We start from the raw sequence: 15,190 nt of genomic DNA on the forward strand, positions 1-15,190 counted from the left end.
GGATGGATGGACGGACCAATCAATCTAGCAAAGGTACTCTGCTGGGAGCTAGCTAGGAACCTCAGGCAATAGGCCCAAGGAGAACTGGATTCTCCAGCCATTACCCAAAACCTCACTTCAGAAAATGCTTAAATCAGGATCCAGAAACTGGATTATGACAGACTCTGAAAATACCAGGGCTCTTTCAGTGTCACACGGGCTGTATGTGGAGTGTTTCATTAGCATCTGTAGCAGGGGGAGCAGAGGCTAAATTTAAAGTCACACCAGATCACACCTGAACCTGGGGAGGCAGCGTGTGTCCCTCCATAAAATCCTTGTTGGGGGCACGGCAGGAACTAGTTATAACTCAGACCACGTTAAATAAAGGTACTGGTCTAATGCATTCTAGAAGTCGTAGTAACGGTGGCAACACACATGCCCTACACAAAAATTCAAAAAAAAAAAAAACAAAAACAAAAAAAAACCACCTTTTCCTCTGCTGTTAATCGTCAACATAAAGTATCATCTCCTCAGACCAGCAGGGCTCTAACCCTGCAGGCCATCACCTCCTTCAGCTCCTCCCTATAATCTCCAAACACTCCCCAAGCCTCGGGAAACGTCATGGATCTGTCTGCTGCCAATCGCCTCTGGATGTCCCGGAACGTGGGCTACTGTTCCCCGCCGTCCACTGGGAGAGACCAGGGGTAGGAGAGCCTCTGTCTGGGGCTTGTCTGGGCATCCAGACAGCTGTTCGCGCAGGGGCTTGCTCTGCGCACACGAGCCCTGCACCGCGGCCACGCTCAGCCCCCACTCCATGTGGACCATGTGCTGGGGAGGGACAGGCTGGTCACACGCTAGAGAAGAGGAACGTATCGGAGACCAGGGGCCCCAGGAGTTGTCACCAACGACAACGGGGTCCTGAGATGCTGCTGGCAAAGCACATCACACTACTGCAGCGTTTCAGGGGGACACGGGGAAGCCAGAGCTTGGGCCACATGGTCAGGGTCTCCAGCCCTATCCTCTCACAGGTCCCATGTGCTGGCAAAGAGATCGGACCATCAAGTTCCTCACTTTAATACAAGAGGGATCTTGGAAAGGCAGGGGGGCCACACATCCATGTTTCCCAGCACGACACGTAGATGGGGTTCCGCAGGGTCACAACTCCTGCGCCAGCAGGGGAGAGGGTCACAGGGAACCATCGCTCCCCAGCAGCTGGGCCCCCCCCAGCGGGAGCACAACTCGGCAGAGGCCCACCCTGGCCGGGAACCCCGGGAAGTACAGACAAGCTTGCTTACTCTGGACACACGATGACAGAGAGAAAATTAAGACCCTGTGTTTCGTTCCGCGCCTCCCTGGCTTGGCCAACTGGCCGTGATTGGAACCAGCAGTCCTGAGGAGTGGGAGGTGGGCAACGGTACCGACAGCTGGAAACAAACCCACCAGGACGAGCCGGGGGCTGGAGGCTTGACCCGTGTGGGGCAGACAAGGAGAAACTCTTGAGAACAGAAACAGATCTCGGGCTTCCATGCAGAAGCCACACTAGGATTTTGAGGTTCTCGGGAGGAAAGAACAGGCCCGGATGGATCAACAGCTCCCAGAGAACGGCTCCCGAGTGAGCTTGGATCTGCGGCTCAGGAAATAAAATCCAAACAAGACCCAAGAACCCAGAGCCCAGCTGGGGCCCTCCTCCCTTCTCCACAGAGCTGGCTGGAGCTCCAGCAGCATCTTCCCACCCCCCAGCTCAGCCTCCTGGCTGTTTCTCATCTAGAGAGAGTTCCCCTGCAGATAGAAGGCCCTGCGAAGCCTTCTCTGATTTGTGGTTTCCGATGTTGGCAGTCTTGCCTCTGGCCGAAAAACTGGAGGAGGATCACACGTCCCCAGTGCAGGCTGAGAGCTCAGGAGGACCCCGGAGGCCACAGTGCCAGGACCAACACGGCCACCCCACAGTGTAGCTGCTGGTTTTATAGAGTAGGGCAATACTTACCCTTCTGTTTTTCAGGAAGGAAATCGGTCTTGGCAGAAACAGGGCAGAGGCCCCAAAGACCAGGCAAAGGGCTTCACAGAACCCTGCTGGCCCACTGAAGCCACTCCGCAGATGGCCAGCACAGCCTGGTGCCCACGGCAGGCTTGGGTGAGGCTCTCCCCACCCGCCAGGCACATCCGTCACCGGTCCCCTGGAGACCTCAGCTTGCCGCCTTCCCGGGGGTGGGGAGCTTATGAAAGGGGTTGAGCTTTCACATCGTTATTATTATGCTCTGTCAAAATAACACTGTGCACAAGCTTCTCTGGGTGCAAGCAGCTGGATACGTTGCCACGTCTTTGCCAAACCACAGCCACCGCTACCCAGCCATCATCTTACAGAATAAAGACAACGAGCTTTGATTTGCATTTCCACTTATTTGTAGACATTCAACAAAAAGGACGCTTATTCTTCCCTAACCACCTTTGTTGCAATCGCGAGGTAACTGGGCGCTGCTGCAAATGTTAACGCTTAATAACAAAACAGCACCAGAGCAACAATGATCCATCTGAACCGACGGAGAACAAACGGTCCGGTTCTAGGAGAAATCGGCAAACCAGAGGGCACTCCGCGTAGTCATTTTAACAAACAACAACACACAGGACGAAGAGCAAAACCACAACAAAAATGCAAGATACAAAAACTTCGCATGCCATTATTCACTCATAATAACAAAATGAGACTCTGCAGGAAGAAAACTGAAAGGTTTCATTTGAAATTTATTTTTAAAAGGTCATAAACCAAAATAATGAAGTCTAGAATTAAGAAGCACATAATGCTCTTAAGTGAGGACGTACTCAAAAATATGAAGGTCAAAAAGGACGTACAAATGGTTCTAGAGCCTCAGAGGTTTGCCATTCTGAGGCTGTGGCTTTTCATGAGATTTTGTGCAAAACATCTAACTTCCTTCTCCTCTGCCCACATTAAACAAGATCTGTCTAGACCAGAGACCTCAGCAGGTGAGTTACCGGGTTGAAATCAACACGTAGTCTTTCCTCAGGCTGCAAGGCAAGCTGTCCCTCTTATGTTGCTATGTATAGACCACAGGTGGGGCTGACTGGGGAGGTGCCAAAAAAAAAAAAAAAAAGAAAGAAAGAAAGAAAAAAAAAAAGGCGGGGGGGGGGGGGGGAGGTTTACAATCTACTGGGCATAGTGACAAGCCATAGAGAAGAGTTCCAAGAGTGAACACATGCCCCTAGAGACGTGTGGGACTCCACCCTGTACTTGTGAGGGTGGTTGGGGCAAAGGTAAACTCCACTGCCAGATACTTGGGGCTGGGGGCACCAGGCCAACAGGGCTTGGTTCTAGACACGGAGAGCATCCTCCCGGCACAACAGCCATGCTCCAGCTATGGTCAACTTCAGTGTGCTACCAAACATCTCGAGCTCCTCCAAGATGTTATCAAAATGCATTTCCCCAAATTATGCCCCAAACACAGAAGTGGGAACGAGCTGATATATCAGGCTAATGTCTGAGCACGCTCAGTTCTCAGGAAAAATGTGTTATCAGGAACCGTGTTGCAATCGCATTCTGATACAGATGCAATGCTAACCGTTCTTCTCTTGGAGGTCAAGACCATCAATAAACAGGAGCCTGCCATGGTTCAACTATCAGGCGAAGTCAAATGAAAATGCTGTTACTCAACAACATTTTTGATATTTTTTAAAGTCCATTTCATCTTTTACAATGAATTCCCACATTCTTATCTTTAGAGGAAATAGTTTTCCAACCCTGTGGTGTCTACAAAACGTACTAGGTGTTATGCTCAAGTTTTGGCTATCTAATGGAGATGTTGCCCCCACCCACCCCGCTCCGCTCCGCTCTCGCAGCCAACAGGTAAGGGTCAAGCACCTTGCAGTGAAGCACCTGGCACAAGGCACTGCCAATGGTTGGATATGGAACTGGACACAGGTGCAAGTCCAATGGATTTGCATCACTATTACCGTGACCCCGAAACCGTCTTTAGCCCCAGCACCCGATACTGAAAACCAACACCCCAGGAACCCCAGGCCCACAAAGATTTTGTAACATCATCTCTGCCTGAGAATCCAGCAGACAGGATCTTAAAAAGTTTCTCTTAGAAGAATGGGTGAAAGAAAGGAATTAACATTGGCCCCAAAGGCAAAACTCAGTGTCTACAGTTCAGAGTGGCTATCATGACTTAATAATAAATATACTCATTTCCCCCAAAGAATGTTCGGTATTTCTAGTCTCTCGTCCTCCCTGATGCTGAGATTCTTGGAATTGTTCCAAGACTATGGAGTCTCTTCTGATAAGCAGTCCTCTGAACTATATACTCTACTATGGCCTTTGGTCGGGCAAGCCCTCTTGGGTCACTCTCGGGAGTGGCTTCCAGACGTCCACACCAAGTTTAGTCATAAAAGACAGGGGGATCTTGGGGATCATCGTAGTCCAACTACTGAATTCACACCTACAACCTCCAAATGCCTGGAAGAGGTAACTGCTGGCAAGCAGGCCCAGGTCCCAGGTCATCTCACATCAGGATCTTCTCCTGACTCTATCCCATAGGTGGATGGGGAAACACACAGGGAGACCCTTCCCTGGGCTACAACCCTCCCTGCTCGTTAGGTTCAGGCTGTGGTTGTGTTCAACCTCCCACCCACTGGTGCTTATAGAGGAATACTGCCCTAGAGGTCTCTAACAGAGCCCAGCTCCAAGGAAGCTGGGCCAAGCCCACAGGGGTACACCTGCCCATTCCCCGAACCAGAGGCTTGATGCTATCCCTAACACTTCGGGCAACACGCCCAGGGGTTTGACAGAAAGGACACCGAGAAAATTTGCTCTCACTCTTTTTCTTGCTTTTAAATGACGCTGTTAGCTCAAGGAGAAAACATTTTTTTCCAGCAAGAGAAACATCAATCACTTCTGAGAAGTTGCCATTTTGAGACTTTGAGTAAGATGCAGGTTTTGTGAAAAATGGCAAGTGGCGTGTTGTGACTAGACCCTGGACCTCCAAACCTTGCTCTGGGTAAAGAATTGAACTACCATCGATCGAGATTTTCTCAGCCACACTCCGGAGCGAGCACAGGCAAAACTGAATGCTCTCTTCTGCACACACCCACACCCCCAGTCAAATGCACCAGAAAAAAATCATTTCATGTTCAAGACATTTCTAGAGGTTGGTAACTCTAAAAATCTAAGCTCATTAGAGCTATGCCTTCATCAGCAAACTGCTTTCTTTCTAAAGACATCCATCTACCTTTTTACTCACGCGTCTTTGGGGTGGCATGAGACTATTTCCCTAATTCATTTTTATTCTTTGTAATTAATACGTCGAGAAGTCCTAACACGACTTCCATTCTGCCTTGAGTTTCCTAGTAGTATAATTTCCGTTGACTTATCTCTGTAGAAGCAGCGACAGCAGAAACAATCACTTTACACTGAACTATATTGCTTCAGAGTTAATTACATGTATTTTGCTTTTGATAAATGAAAATACCAGATGCAATTAATTGAAAGACAATCAATAGGATCCTGCTATTAGACATCGCAATGAAACATCCAGAGCCTGCTGGCAATCCATAGTCATCAACTAATTGAAAACGCATTCCAGAGGGGTTTTAAAAAACCTGAGCTTTTACCTGGAGATATTTTATAATAACTCACCAATATAAATCTGTCCACAAACTATAGTTCACACGATGGGCTGTCCGTCTTCGTAAGGGAATCCAGCTTCATTGGTTCAAAACCATTTAAGGCGATGAAAGTCTGAAAGTACAATGAATTGGGTCAGTGGAGCTGAAGCAGTGATTTTTTTTTTTCCTGTTGTTTACATCTAGCCATTCCTTAATTGCATTTTTCCAATGCCTTCGATTCTAAGCTACCAGAGGTTATTAAATGGTTTCATTAAAAATACTATTTGTCTTGCTTTAGTCACACACCAGATCAAATTAAACAGTAGAGCACCAGAACAAATGAACCCTTTCCATCTATTTTGACACAAAGCCAAGTGTGCAAGACCAGAAGGTGATATTGTGTCATCACCGTGAAAATGTCATTTACATCTCTTTACATCTCCAAGTAGCAAGCAAAGGACAACACAATCAATACCTGCAAGCAAAAAGTATTACCAACTGTTTGAGAAATATGGAAGTATAAAGTGCAATTCATAAGCCCATGGTTTATAAGTGCTATTAGCATAAATGCTGACAACTGTTAATCCACTGTAACTCTGATTAACGGTTGCAGTTGTCCATTAATAGAAGGCATTTTAACTTACTACTGAAATTGATTACTCAGTTAAGAATTCAATCCTAATGTTCAATAAAATTGCACTTTCTTGGCAAATGCAATATGAAATGAGGTGATGCATTAAACAGCACTCACATTTATTTTACTATACAAGGGACGAAGAGGAAATCTATTGCGGTACCATCGCTTATCTGAACCACTTCCTATATGCACGGAGTCATAAGAGGGGCAGGTGGGGAAGGTACTCCTGGGGCAGGCAGCACAGGCAAGCACCCGGACGAGTGTGTCCAAGTGCCTCTTCGGTGACTTTCCCATGAAGAACAGACAGGATTGCAACACTGCACTTGTCATGCAACCTGACTGTCCATGTTTCAAGGTAGTATTTCTCAAGTCCCGTGAGAAAGGAGAGCTACGCGTCCTGGAAATGAACTGTTGCAGCCAACCCTGACCATTCCCAAGCCCATCTTATAATCAATCAGGATTCAGATGGTTGATTAATATTTCAAAAAGGGTATGATATCACGGAAACCAGCTTCCCGGCTACATTCTACTTTCAAACCATTCGAGTCTTGGGAAGCTAGAGTTTGTGTGTGCTAAGAGTTTCTTAATATACTTTTTCCTCCTTTAATTTTTTTTTAAAGTAGGTTCCACAACTAGCATGGAATCCAACGAGGGGTCTGATTTCACGACCCTGAGATCAAGACCTGAGCCAAGGTCAAGAGTCAGATGTTCAACCAAGACACCCAGGTGCCTCACTTTCTCCTCCTTTAAAACAATGGGGTCATCTCTTAGCATAACCAATCCTGTGGCATAACCTGCTCAATAACACAGCCAGTCAGAGAAAGGAACCACTGGGCCTCCTAAGTCCATCCACTACCCATTCAAAAGAACCTATTTGTGTTCTCTATTCAGCACAACATAGCAGAGGATCTGGGTGCTCCAACATCAGCCAGATCCCACAATAAAACTAGAACTGAGTCAAGGGCCGGCACGGTTCTGTACAACTAGCCGGAAAAAGGGGGACCTCTATAATCAGGGTATGATTTACCATACCTAGTAACTATCCTGAAATTTTCAGGAGGCCAGAGCTTGCCTAGCTAACTCCTGTGCACCCTTCAAAACCCATCTCCTAGATATCTTCTGTAACACCTTTCTGCTCCAGCTGCCAGGCTGTTTCATACCCTGACCATCTCCAAGTCTCTTCAGTGTTAAATGTCTTGATCCCATGTGATTCATATCTAAATTTCTCCAGGTGTGGACCATAGCTGAAAAAAAAATCAAATATTTAACTAACTGTATAACAGAATCTATATCCTCAGTCTAGTACTGCTTGTCCTAGTAGGTCACAGGCTCCCATTTCATTCCTGTTTCCAGCACTTACACAACAGACAACTGAATGTATATGGATACATATAAATGATGCGTTTCCAAAAACGTGGGGAAATTATACACACATCTGACTCTTGGATGACATGGGAGTGAGTAAAGTGTGCGGGTCCACTTATACGTGGATTTTTTCCAACAGAGTACAGTCCTGTAAACGTTATTTTCTCTGATGATTTTCTTACTTTTTTCAAGCTTGCTTTATTATAAGAATACAGCCCATAATACAAGTAACATACGAAACGTGTCAATCGACTGTTTATATCATTATTAAGGCTTCTAGTCAATCATAGGTTATTGGTAATTAAGTTTGGGGGGGACTCAAAAGTTCTATGTGGATTTGACTGCACGGGGCGGGGGGGGGGTCCCCAAGTAGTTCAGGGGTTGACTATGTAACAATAGGAAGAGCTCCCCTTTGGAAAGGAAGGAGGGAAAGAAAAGCTGTTGGGGAGGTGAAATTGAGCAGAGTGTAAAGAGACTTCTTGTTTTTAAAGGAAGGTCTGAAGAAAAATATACTAACAAGGTAACATTTTACCTGGGGGGTTAGATTTTTACTTTAAGATACTTCATAGTGAAACTAAAAAGAGAACAGACAACTCTGCCCTTTTAGAAGGCTTCACAGAGGAGGTGACAAATTCAGGAGAACCTGCGATGGCCCAAGCCGACAGGGACGACTTAGTAGCAGCAGATCGAGAACATGAAAAAAGGTTTGGAAGACTGCCAGGATGTTGAAAGCCGGGGCCCTCTGTTACTTGGAGGTGGAAAGAAGTACTTTTAAAAGCCAGAGCCCCAGAGGGCACCTGGGTGGCTCGGTTGGGTGTCTGCCTTCCGCTCGGGTCATGATCCAGGGGTCCTGGGATCGAGTCCCCCATAGGGTTCGTGCTTAGCTGGGAGCCTGCTTCTCCCTCTCCCTCCCGCTGCTCCCCCTGCTTGGGCTCGGTCTCTGTCAAATAAATAAAACCTTCAAAAACAAACAAAAAAACAACAACAAAAAACACACAACCATGAGCCGCGGAAAGGCTACGAATCCACAGACCCCCGTTTCCGTGCATACTCGAGGGCAGCACAACGCACCAGAGTGCCACGCAGACCCGTCACGATTTAGAACTTTCAGGAGGATGCACGAAGGCACAGGAAGGACTTAGCGTAAAATCACCACAGCTCCTACACAGGCAACCTCGGGCCCAAGCAGGGGTCCCACTGAGGGCCTTGGCCACGGTGGGTGAATGCATCAGGTCGGGGTGAAAGGCTCCTATTTTTCGCCTGTGCCATCACCTGGGCGAAGCTATTCCACATCCCGTGGCAAGTGTGTTCCACCCACCTTTGGGGAGTCATGGGGCATGCACTCGCGAGCACCCCGCCCACACAGGAGGGGACAGCAGCACCCAAAAATCTGGGGGAGCATCAGCCAGGCCATGTCCTGGGGCTGCCTACAGATGGGAACAGACAGTTCAGGACACATGGCCTAGAAGGAACTTCTCCTGGATTTCTAGTTCCTTCTACAGGAAGTCAGGCCTATGAAAGTTACTATTAGGTATACAGTTAAGTAAGATTACTTTTCTGAGCCGGAATGAGATGGAAACCTGGGAAATCTGCGAAGAGCCAGACCAAGCTCTACAAAGGTTGGTGCAGCAGTGGGCCCGCGAGGCTCTGTCCTGGCTCATTCCAGAAGGACCTGTCCTGCCTCAACTTCAGTGTCTTTCCCAAGAGCTCCTGTGCCCTGCCCTCCAGCATCCAAACTGCAGTGAGGGGAGTACACGGCAGCTCAGCCTTGGCTCTCCCACCCTCCCACCTGCCGCATCCTCCACGGAAAAGGCCCACTGACTGCACTTGCTCCGTGTGTTACTTCGCACGCTACTTCGTACATCTCAGCTTTAATGTGTCACACCAGCTCGTGTTACCACTTGGGGCCGACCTGAACCCCATCTGGATTCTCTGCTCTGCCTCACATTTGGGTCATCGAGGCTTTAAAATGCCCATCCTGTCCTGCCATGGGTGGTGGGGGCTACAGGAGGGACCCACAGAAACAAAAGCCGTAAGCTTTCTCTTAAGAGAAAGGAAGAGCTCCCCTTTGGAAAGGAAGGAGGCTCCCAGGGGAGCCCCTCATGACCCAAAGGTCCGTGGGTCCACTCCTCATGCAAGACCTGTTTCAATCTACTCTCCCCTCCTGCTGCAGACTGAGGCCCCTATCACTGTTCAATGTGAGAGGGCAGTGACCCTTAGCGATGGGACCACAATAGGGACGTGAAGGCACAGAAAGGGGGTGCCAGCCAGGGGCTTTCCTGATATACACAGCAGGTCCCCTCAATAGTCTCAAGTTCAAAGGCAATAGACAAGGAAAAGCCTCAGGCAGACGTGGAACCCAGCAGCTCATAGAGAACCCAAACGCCTTGTAAAACAGACCTGCCTGGGTCACAAGTCCTTCTGGACCAGGTGGATGAACACATGCCAACACCAGGAGAGCATCTCACAGGATGCCATGAGCGCCCTGGGCCCCTGTTCCACGATGACAAGGGATGGGCACTTGGTTCTGTCTCCACACCGGGTCCTATACTTACCAGTCCCTGGTTCACACCCTGGCCACCTCAGCTGTTCTCTCAGGGCAAGAGCTCCCATCTCCAGTTGGCCCACTCTCTTCAGGGTCACTATGAGCTTGTGGGGGGCAAAGCAACCCGCCAAGACTAACGAGATGGCATCAGGGCTCCCCCAGCAGCCTGGGCAGAGCCAGGCGATGGATCTACATGCCTGGGGAGCTGCTGAGGAGCAACGTGGGGGCAGGACAGGCCAGCAGTGGGGGTGCGGGGGGGCGGGCAGCCTTCTGCCTCTGAGCACGAGGGGCCACAGATGGGATCTGCGCTCCAGTCAGGATGCCAGGCCAACTGCAATATACAGCCCAAGTGGCCCAGGATGGCACCCCCACCCCTCTGCCCACCCAGACTTCAATTGTTAACTCATCCCAGAAAGGCCCAGCCCACCGGCATGAAGCAGTACAGAATTCTGGTTTAGCTGTTACATGGGAAAAAGTAAGGAAAGAACAACGTTCACCGAAGAGCAAAATGTTCCCTGCACGTCGGTCACGAAAGAATTAACACGGTGTGATCTGAGATGCCATCACCTCGGCGCAGCCAGGTTATTCCTCCCCAGGATTCAATTCCACTCACTATTGCCTAATAATAAATAAACCATATTAATTAGCTTTGAAACAATTAGCCTTTATTCATGGGAAGAAAAAAAAAAAACAAAAAAACAAAACCCACAACCCTGAAAGCTAATTCTTTCCAGGTCCCCATACAGCCCACGTTGGCATTGAGACACTTAAGGTCAAATCAACACTTCGTTATAATCCCACGATGTCCAAGAGTTTCAGCTTCAATAAGAAAAATGCCCTCCAGGCAGAAACTTTACATACACAGTCTTTGTGGAGAATGTTTATGGAAATTTTGTAATATTAAATATGTTCAAGCTGGTTTTAAGTTTTAAGAAAGTTAAAGGCCCAACAGCCAAGATTTTAAAACTCTGGTCTTCAAATAGAAGGGCAAGCCAGTGGAAAACTGTAAGGGAAGCACTGGAACTCTGCCATTTTTTTTAAGGAAAACAAAATAGGATATTTTCTCAGTGTTGTCTCAGATGTAGTCAATTAATTTGTCCCTTTCTCTGCTTTGTTTTCAGGGTTTTTTTTTTTTTTTTTAAACTTCTGTGTCCTATAGAGCCTGAAGATTTGAGAGCGGCTAGGTGGGCAGGAGAGCACAGCCCTGTAGCATTAGCTGGGCGCTGCACAATGCTCCGACTCCAAGCTAGTGCGCTGGAGAAATAAACAGGAGGAGAAATAAACAAGAACACCAAGTAATTCCACTGGAGAAATAAGCAAGGACATGAAGGTGCCAGGTGGGGGGTGAGCTGCGGGGGTGGTACTTGGAAACAATTGTAAAAATGACCAGGGAAAGCAAATTAATAAATGGGAGCTGATCAGGCCTGGCACAGGCCAAGGTTTTTTTTGGGGAAAAAAGTAGATCCATAAGCATCAACCCCCCACACACAATGACGTCATTTTGTGAATTCAAGCTGTGTTCCCACACCCCAAACTGCCCAGCTGGCCAGGGGAGGGAAGGCAGCTGGCCTGAGCAGTCTGACCCTCTCAGCTCACAGAAGCCCGTAGGAAAAGTCAGACAAGCCGTGAAGCTGCTTTGTTAACTCTGAAAAGACCAGAGGAGCGGAAGGAATCCTTGCCAGGGGGCCAGGACCCCCTTCAGATCAGCCTGGCTCACAAGGAAGCCCGGCCACTGAGGCCTCTGCTGAAAAGTACCAGGACCCAGTTTCCAGCAAGGGAGGAAATGAGATGATGACCCCCCGTGGCAAGTCAGAGACACCTGTAGGTGGCTTCCCGTGGTTCCAAATAGTTAACAGGAAACTATAGGCCAAGGCACATACTCCTCTGTATTCTAGGGCCTGGAACCTGCCAGGAGTGTAAGCAGACATGGGTTCCCTGAAGACAGAGCCCACCTGGTGGAACCACTAACCCATCAGGGCATCTGGTAGGGAGGCCCTTGGCCTGAGCTTTCTCCCTGGTAGGGTGGCGGGCTCCGAAGAGGAAGAGGTTCTATCTAAATGGCCTTTCCTCCAGGTACCCCATCTAAAAACCCCATGTGATGAAAGGGCAGGGGGAAGCAGAGGGGTCTCCTGATGCTCAGTACCACCACGACATCGAACTTACAGGCTGACAGTCTTTAAAATAAAATCCACTGATGAGAAAGCAGAATGTTGAAGAGTCAGAGAGCCAAACAACTCCACATGCTGCTGTGGGAATATGAGGGCTCCTTTTCTGAGAGGTTTAGATTTCATCCTTCACCCCATTTCCAGCATTTACATAACAATAAGAAACCATCTAAGATGCCCCCAACAGCTAGATAACTCTCTCTCATGAAACACAACAGATACACACCTACATTTGCTGTGCCTGTATACCATACACTTACACCACCTGTATCAAAGATTGGCTCAAAAAATATTTAAATATTTAACATAGGAAAAATACTTACAGGTTAAGTGGAAAAAGAAGTATGAAATACATAGAATAATCCAATCATAACTTTAAATAGCCATTTTTGGGACACCTGGGTGGCTCAGTGGTTGAGGGTCTGTCTTCGGCTCAGGGTATGATCCCGGGGTCCCGAGATCAAGTCTCTCATTGGGCTCCCTGCATGGAGCCTGCTCCTCCCTCTGCCTGTGTCTCTGCCTCTGTGTCTCTTATGAATAAATAATCTTTTTTAAAAATGGTTACTTTCATTTTTTGTATATACTTAATATGAGACAATTTATATTCAAAATGTTATTTCTCTACACTAAGTTTAAAGGGTTTTTTTTTTTTTTTTTAAGATTTTATTTGTCAGAGAACACAAGCAGGCAGAGGCAGACAGAGAAGAGTTTCGATCCCAGGACCCTGAAATCATGACCTGAGCTGAGCCAAAGGCAGAAGCTTAACCGACTGAGGTGATTTTTTAAATCTAAGTCTTTCGGATTCTGAAAATCATTTCATTTTCTTCATTCTTTGCTCTTTTCCATTTCCTGCAAAGAACAGAACATGTATAGTGAAGATGCTGTGGGTTCTCTGTCAAGATGGGGTGGGGGGGGGGTGTCCTGATGCTGGGAGGTGAGCTGGGGATATAGGACAGGAGGCCCCAAGTCACGGCAGCAACTATCTAGGTGGGTTTTGAAGCAAGTAAGGTAGCTCCCACATCCTGGTGCAAGTTCAGCCTGCAACGGGGTGTCCCTCTTGGGGATTCCAAAACATAAGTTTGAATTCCAATGGCCAAGCAACCTAAGCCAGAGAATCCATGGAAGGAGGGGGGGAGACACCAGCATAGCAGGGGGTCCCTGGGCTCCAGGGGGGAGCTGGCCACCCACCCCCACCCACCTGGGCCTCTGGAGAACGACGCAGCACTGGCCGGGAGAGCAGGGAAGACGGCTCAGCAGGCTCCGCCAAGGTCTTGGCCACAGATCAGACCACGGAAGAATGAATGGAGAAGCACTGGAGAATTTAGAGTGGAGTCCTCAACCCCTAGAGAATTACTTACAAGAAGAGCGATCAACTTTCAATAGCAACAGTACTGATCAATGGGCTCCATGCGGAATATTGAGCAGGGCAGTGGAGTGGGTAAAATTCATGCAGACAGTTAACAGCCCGTCAGGCCCCTGCTGTCCCTCCCCACCCCCGTCCTCACCCCCACCCCTTTATAGACCAGAGAAGCCAATCACTGCTGTGCTTGTTTTGTAACTGGTTTAGCTGGTCAGCTCCACGCCAGCAAGAACACCGTGGATTTTAACGTTGTTGGAGACTAAGCAAGAGTTAAGAGTCGTAGAAGGAGGCTGTATGTGGTCCTGGAAGAGTTGCTCATCCTCAGAATGCCTTCCTCCCATTAGCCCAGGATGTGACCATTAGCACCTCGTTTGTTGGGGATCCCTGGGATACTGTGGGGCTGTGTACAGGGGGCTGGGAGCAGGGTGGAAGCACTCGAACAGCCCTATCATTTAACAAATGCTGTCTTAGTGACCTGACTGGGTAAATTCAAGAATCCAGAGTCAAAGGGAGGAGAGAAAGGAAGGAGAGGAGAGGAGAGACACGGAAGAGAGGAACAGAGGAAATAAAGGGTGAGCCTGCAGGAAATTAGGTTGTTTTATTTCAAAGCAAATTTATTCAAACCCAAACCTCAAGGTTCAGGGAGGATTTAAGTATAAAATGAAGTACATCACTGCCATCAAATGGAACAGATGTGGTACCTGCAACAGAGGAGAGGACCTTACATTTTAAAATCCACTTACAAGGCTGGGCATGTGACAGACTAGCACGTGGGGAAACCCTGCACAGATAAACACAAGTGAGGCACCAAGGATCTGAGGATTTATGGGTCCAGAATCTAGTTCCTCTAGTGACAACAACATTCATTCATTCATTCATTTATTTATTATAGTCACAGAGAGAGAGAGAGAGGCAGAGACATAGGCAGAGGGAGAAGCAGGCTCCATGCACCGGGAGCCCGACATGGGATTCGATCCTGGGTCTCCAAGATCGCGCCCTGGGCCAAAGGCAGGCGCTAAACCACTGCGCCACCCAGGGATCCCCAACAACCTTTATTTTTAAGACTAAATCAGAGTCAGAGGAGATCCTCTCGAAGGTAAGCCAAGACCCAGGATCACCTGGCCAATCAGGGACAAAGGCAAAAATCTAGCTCGGCTTGGTCCTTTCCTTTCCTATTTCTTTCTTTTTTCTTTTTCTTTTTTTTTTTTTAAGAATTTTAATATATTTATTCCTGAGAGAGAGGCAGAGACACAGAGGGAAAAGCAGCCTCCCCACGGGGAACCCGACGTGGGACTCCATCCCAGGACCTGGGATCACAATCTGGGCCAAAGGCAGACACTCAACCAGACACTCAACCACTGAGCCAGCCACCCGGGCGTCCCTGGCGTGGTCCTTTCCACTCATACCCCAACACGCCATCAGAACACCTGGCAGTGGGGTAAAGCCCCTCAACTGGTGGATAGCCTCTTCACCTGTGACCCCAGCTCAGACCAGATCCCTGATACAGACATCAGACCCTCTTC

At 48.3% G+C, this 15,190-nt stretch overlaps 1 protein-coding gene across 6 annotated transcripts in view; it reads right to left on the bottom strand.

Moving 5' to 3' along the window:
* Positions 1–15,190, bottom strand: part of CTBP2 (C-terminal binding protein 2) — a 157,412-nt gene that overhangs the window by 103,072 nt on the left and 39,150 nt on the right. For all 6 annotated transcript variants that reach the window (XM_038579053.1, XM_038579049.1, XM_038579051.1 and 3 more), the window contains one exon: positions 5,627–5,728. The gene's annotated coding sequence lies outside the window, so the exon portion shown is untranslated. The remainder of the gene's footprint in view (positions 1–5,626; positions 5,729–15,190) is intronic.

This window comes from Canis lupus, chromosome 28 (genome assembly GCF_011100685.1).
Source record: "Canis lupus familiaris isolate Mischka breed German Shepherd chromosome 28, alternate assembly UU_Cfam_GSD_1.0, whole genome shotgun sequence".
Taxonomy (NCBI): Eukaryota; Metazoa; Chordata; class Mammalia; order Carnivora; family Canidae; genus Canis; species Canis lupus.